The following is a 5,932-nucleotide window of genomic DNA, read 5'->3' as shown; positions in this document are numbered from 1 at the left end:
TATTAAACTACTGACTTTTCAAGCTTTTATATATTGTTATTATGTTTCTTGGAGAGCAAGGCTTTAGTCTTTAAAGATACAAGTGCCATAATTAACCATACAAGATTTCGATTCAAAGTTAACTTTCAAACATTAATTTCCATTAGCTTATTCGGTAACTGAAAATACAAATATTCACAGTTACAAGGATAACCCAAAGAAAACAAGCTTAGAAAATTACCAAGCACAACAAACAAACTAAAGGGTGAAATGGTTTAGTTTAGCTCCACCCATCTTCCATATCTTGAGAGATGCCTTAACGGTGATGTCAGTACCATTGTTGAACAAAAACACTTTCGCTGCGTCATATATCGCCTTTGTAGGATACACTCTTGATGTGATCACCGTTCTTCCTCCTTGCGCAAAGCTTTCGATGATTATATGGTCCACCTATACGCATTCATTAGTAAGAGTTTCTATTATTCTAGCAGTTCTCTTTAATAGTTGGTTATATACATAACTTAAGCTTTCGATGATTGAATGGTCCACCTATACGCATTCATTAGTAAGAGTTTCTATTATTCTAGCAGTTCTCTTTAATAGTTGGTTATATACATAACTTAAGCTTTCGATGATTGAATGGTCCACCTATACGCATTCATTAGTAAGAGTTTCTATTATTCTAGCAGTTCTCTTTTATAGTTGGTTATATACATAACTTAAGCTTTCGATGATTGAATGGTCCACCTATACGCATTCATTAGTAAGAGTTTCTATTATTCTAGCAGTTCTCTTTTATAGTTGGTTATATACATAACTTAAGTGTGTGTGTGTGCGCGCGCATACTTATGTACGTTGTAATAATTTTAACTTTTATTTAGTGTCATAATTTTCAGTTTCACATACCAATAACCTCATGTTGTAGTTTTCACCATGGAGGACTGGAACAGTACTTCCATATACAATTTTTCCCACATCTAAAAGCTTTGATGATCTACATAATTTGAATTCCATAAAAATAGTCATTTAGTTTATATAAACGAATCAAATTAATAAGGAAATAAAAATGAAAAAAAAATTACAATCTCTTGGCACAAACCTTGATTCATCCGCACAAAAATAGGTTCTTGAGGTACCATCAGTATTCTTTGCAATATAGAAATAAACAGGAGTTTGTTCTGAAAGCGTTGCATCGGCAAGAACCACGACCCCAAATGGTCCCAAAACACCCCTCATGGCTGAACCCTTGCTCGTGGTGCAGTTGAACACATCTGCTTCTACGGCTGCATCTAACAAAGCTTCATCTACCTCAAATGAGGCACTTATGTCCAACTATAAACATTGTCATATCAAATGTAAGTTAATGATCGAATAAATTAATTACATTAACTTATAACTTACAGTGAAATTAAATTTTCAAAGACCTATGTGTAATATTATATACAAGTCTATAATATATTATTTACCTATGCGGCAGAGGCTATATCAAGCGGTACAAGTGATCCGGGCCTTAACTCAACTTCTTTGAATTCATCATATGTTTCAGATCTCAGTGTCTCTGTTTCCTCGACAGGCCATTGGATCAAATTAGTTTGTGTCTTTAAGTCCAACACCACGGTTCTTGGAACATTCTATAATAAATAAATAAAATAAACTACTATTATTAGTTGTTTATTTTGAAGATAATTAAATATTTTTAATAAAACTTAATTCTTCTATATAAATAGATAAAGAAGTAAATTACTAATAATTAGATAATTGTTGTAAACATAATTAATAATTATTAATTTTTAATCAAAAGTAATGTCAATATCAGTAAAAATAAAACAAAACAAAACAAATAGATCAATGTTATTTACATGTGGCTTGTTGAGGATATTTATCAAAAATATATATATATATATATATATATATATATAGGGGAAATATAAAATTAAAACACATTTGAGTTGTGAAAACCCATGGAAACCCTATGTAACATCGTCTTTTTTTGTACATGTAATATATGTTGTTACATTTAATACAAAACATCGAAAAATAAAAAAAAATGTTTTGCTATTTTTTAATATTTTTTTACTAATTTTTATATATGTTTTCAAAAGAGAGAACGTGTAAATTTATTTTTACATTTTTTTATTTTTTAATAAAAAAAATGTTTTGCTATTTTTTAATATTTTTTTACTAATTTTTATATATGTTTTCAAAAGAGAGAACGTGTAAATTTATTTTTACATTTTTCATTAACTTTAATTGTGGAGCACAAGATTTAATCGTAAATTAAAAACATGTGGTTGAGAATAAGTTTATAAAGTTTTCACAACTCAAGTGGGTTTTCATTCTATACTTCCCCTGTGTATATATATATATATATATATAGGATCAAGATCATGTGAGAACTTTTTGGGAATTTTGAACTATGAGAACCATTTTGGACCACAAAAAAACCTAAAAATAAAAAAAAATCATAAAACAAAAAAAACACAAAAATAAAAAAAGTAAAAAAACCAAAATTCTTATTTATCATCCCGGTTTCTAAAAAAACAAAACGTAAAAAAAAATTTCTCGGTTTAGCTAAATTATACATATACATATATGTATAATATGTACATATATGTACACACATGTTTTTTTTTCTATACACGTATGTATAATTTGAGGTAAATGATAATGTATATATGTGTACATTACATAACTGAAGATTAAATGAAAGTATACATATGTGTATAAATATAATACGAATTAAAAAGAAAAAAAAATCGGTTTTTTTATTATACATATATGTATAATATGTACACACATATTTTTTCCTATACACATTTGTATAATTTAAGTGAAATGATAATGTACATATGTGTATATTACGTAACTAGAGATTAAATGAAATTATACATATGTGTATAGGTATAATACGAATTAAAAAGAAAAAAAAATTTCGGTTTTTTTTAATGAAACCGGAATGAAATATAAGGATTTTCGTTTTTTTACTTTTTAAAAATTTTCGGTTTTGTTTGTTTTATAATTTTTTTAATATTTTTTTAGAGGGTTTTTTTAGTGGTCCAAAATGGTTCTTAAAGTTCTCAATTTGCCAATGGTTCTCTTAGGATCCTAGAGAGAGAGAGAGAGAGAGAGAGAGTCAATCAGGATCATGTGAGAACTTTTTGGAATTGAAAAATATAAGAACCATTTTGGACCACAAAAAAACCCAAAAATAAAAAAAATAAAACAAAATAAAACACAAAAATAAAAAAAGTAAAAAAAACCAAAGTTCTTATTTATCATCCCGGTTTCTAAAAAAAACGTAAAAAAAAATTCTCGGTTTAGCTAAATTATACATATACATATATGTATAATATGTACATATATATACACACATGTTTTTTTTCTATACACATATATATAATTTAAGGTAAATGATAATGTACATATGTGTACATTACATAACTAGAGATTAAATGAAAGTATACATATATGTATAGGTATAATACGAATTAAAAAGAAAAAAATCGGGTTTTTTTTATTATACATATATGTATAATATATACACACATGTTTTTTCCTATACACATATGTATAATTTAAGGTAAATGATAATGTACATATGTGTACATTACATAACTAGAGATTAAATGAAAGTATACATATATGTATAGGTATAATACGAATTAAAAAGGAAAAAAAATCGTTTTTTTTTATTATACATATATGTATAATATGTACACACATGTTTTTTCCTATACACATATGTATAATTTAAGGTAAATGATAATGTACATATGTGTATATTATGTAACTAGAGATTAAATGAAAGTATACATATGTGTATAGGTATAATACGAATTAAAAAAATTTCGGTTTTTTTTAATGAAACCGGAATGAAATATAAGAATTTTGGTTTTTTTACTTTTTAAAAATTTTCGGTTTTGTTTGTTTTATAATTTTTTAGAAGGTTTTTTAGTGGTCCAAAATGGTTCTCAAAATTCTCAATTTGCCAATGATTCTCTTAAGATCCTTACCCTTTATATATATATATATATATATAAAGGGATAAATGATTTTTAATTATTACCAACATATTTGCCCATCCCTTTTTAATGTCATTTTGTGGAAGATCTGTTTCTCCAATGTAGCCCCATAACACCCGTCTCCTTTTACTTGGGTCATAAAATGTCTTTGATGCATAAAACTTTCCATAATCATATCTAAATCCGATACCCAAATCCATCTCCGGATCATCTGGATACCATTTATCTTTTACCGGATCATATGACCCGATCGCATACCAATCATGCCTATATTCATCCCCACTTTGCTTCAGCACATACTTAGCATCTGGCTCGTAACTCAACATATCCAACCCGTATGTATTCGTGGTGGATACCGGGTAAAGATCTACGCATTCCCACATACCCGTACCCGAAACCGCATGGAGCACATCATCCAATAATTCAAAATGCGTGAAATTAGTGGTGTGGTAAACTAGGGCACAACCAATGGTGTTATTGTGCTTTGATCCCATAACCATTCGATACTTGCCATCTAACCCGATCCATAGAGTTGATGGGTCTCGGAAGTCTTTTAACCCGACACCCGGAGGGGGCCCGAGAATCGGGTTGGCTTCATGTTTGACCCAGACAATGAGTAGGGGATCAGAGGAGTTGACCGGGTAAGCGAGGCATTTGAGTTGAGAGAGGTCGTGTGCGTTGCCCGTGTAGTACATCATGATTTGACCGATGGGGGAGTATGGTGGCGGACCCGGTCATAACCCCTTTGAGGTCGTACCAGTGGTCTGGAACCATGGCTAGAGGGAGGTGTAACCAGTTGATGAGGTCTTTAGAGATTGAATGGCCCCATGTGATATTGCCCCATATTGCTGAATGCGGATTATACTGGTAAAATAAGTGATACCAACCCATATGGTATAATGGACCTGCACTTCAATTTCATGCAAATTATTATTATTATTTATTATTTAGAAAAAGAGAAAACAAAAATAAATAAACTACATAGAGAATCGTGTATATTATATTCCAAAGTAGAATATTTAACTCCATTTCCATTTGTCCATGTTTTCATATGCATGGTGTTCACACATACGACTTGAAAAGTTGAAATATGGTGTTTATTATTTGAATTGAATGAGAAAATTGATGTCGATTTCGGTTTTTGAATATTTAACTAAATCGGGTTAGTATCCAATTAAACAAAACTTTGAATTCATTAATCCAAACCAAATTCAATTATGTAGTTTAGATTTTTTACTAAACGAAGTTTATACTTTTTATTAAAACTTATTTGTTTTAATATATTTTTTTATTAAAAATAGTGAAAAAAAAAATTTTAATTAAAAAATAAATCTTGTTGATTTATTATATATTATATTATTTGTTTTTCTCATAATATAAGAATTTTTTCTAGCTAAATCTAAATCCATAACTCAAAACTGACGTGATAAACGCACAACAAAAAATCAATCAATCAATCAATCAATCATACCCAGTAAAATCCCACCGACAGCAAAGCTATAAGTAGGGTCTGGGGAGGGTGGGATGTAGGCACACCGTACCTCTATCCAAAGGAATAAAGAGGTGGCTTCCAGAGAGACCCTCGGCTCTAAGTACATGTGTATGAAGCAAAATAAAGGAAATCAAAGTTTAACAGTTATATAAAAACTACTACTAATTATAATAATATTAATAATAAGATCACAATTTAACAGCTATATAAAAGCTAATAATAATTATAATAATAATAATAATATATGTAAGGGAAATACCATTATGGTATGTGACCTAAATAAGTTAAGTCTAAGCCCTAAGGTATTCCATTCTCTCTAAAAATCCTTAACTTTAATTCTACTTCTCCACGAATTCCTATCCTCAACCATGTCCTCGGAGAGGTTTAGGTCTATCAAATCATGCCTAATCCTCTTATCCCAAGTCAATTTCGGTCGTCC

At 29.3% G+C, this 5,932-nt stretch overlaps 1 pseudogene across 1 annotated transcript; it reads right to left on the bottom strand.

Annotated features, from left to right (window-relative positions):
* Positions 1–237: 237 nt before the first annotated feature.
* Positions 238–4,901, bottom strand: LOC143587350 (beta-fructofuranosidase, soluble isoenzyme I-like; annotated as a pseudogene). Its single transcript, XR_013144875.1, has 5 exons — positions 4,046–4,901; positions 1,446–1,610; positions 1,079–1,311; positions 886–973; positions 238–429 (listed from the first exon to the last, which is right to left on the bottom strand). The product of XR_013144875.1 is annotated as a beta-fructofuranosidase, soluble isoenzyme I-like (transcript).
* Between the last annotated feature and the right edge of the window lie 1,031 nt (positions 4,902–5,932).

This window comes from Bidens hawaiensis, unplaced genomic scaffold (genome assembly GCF_021521415.1).
Source record: "Bidens hawaiensis isolate Kalapana, Puna unplaced genomic scaffold, B.hawaiensis_p1.1 tig00035461_1, whole genome shotgun sequence".
Lineage (NCBI taxonomy): Eukaryota > Viridiplantae > Streptophyta > Magnoliopsida > Asterales > Asteraceae > Bidens > Bidens hawaiensis.
This window is presented reverse-complemented; position numbering and strand designations above follow the sequence as displayed.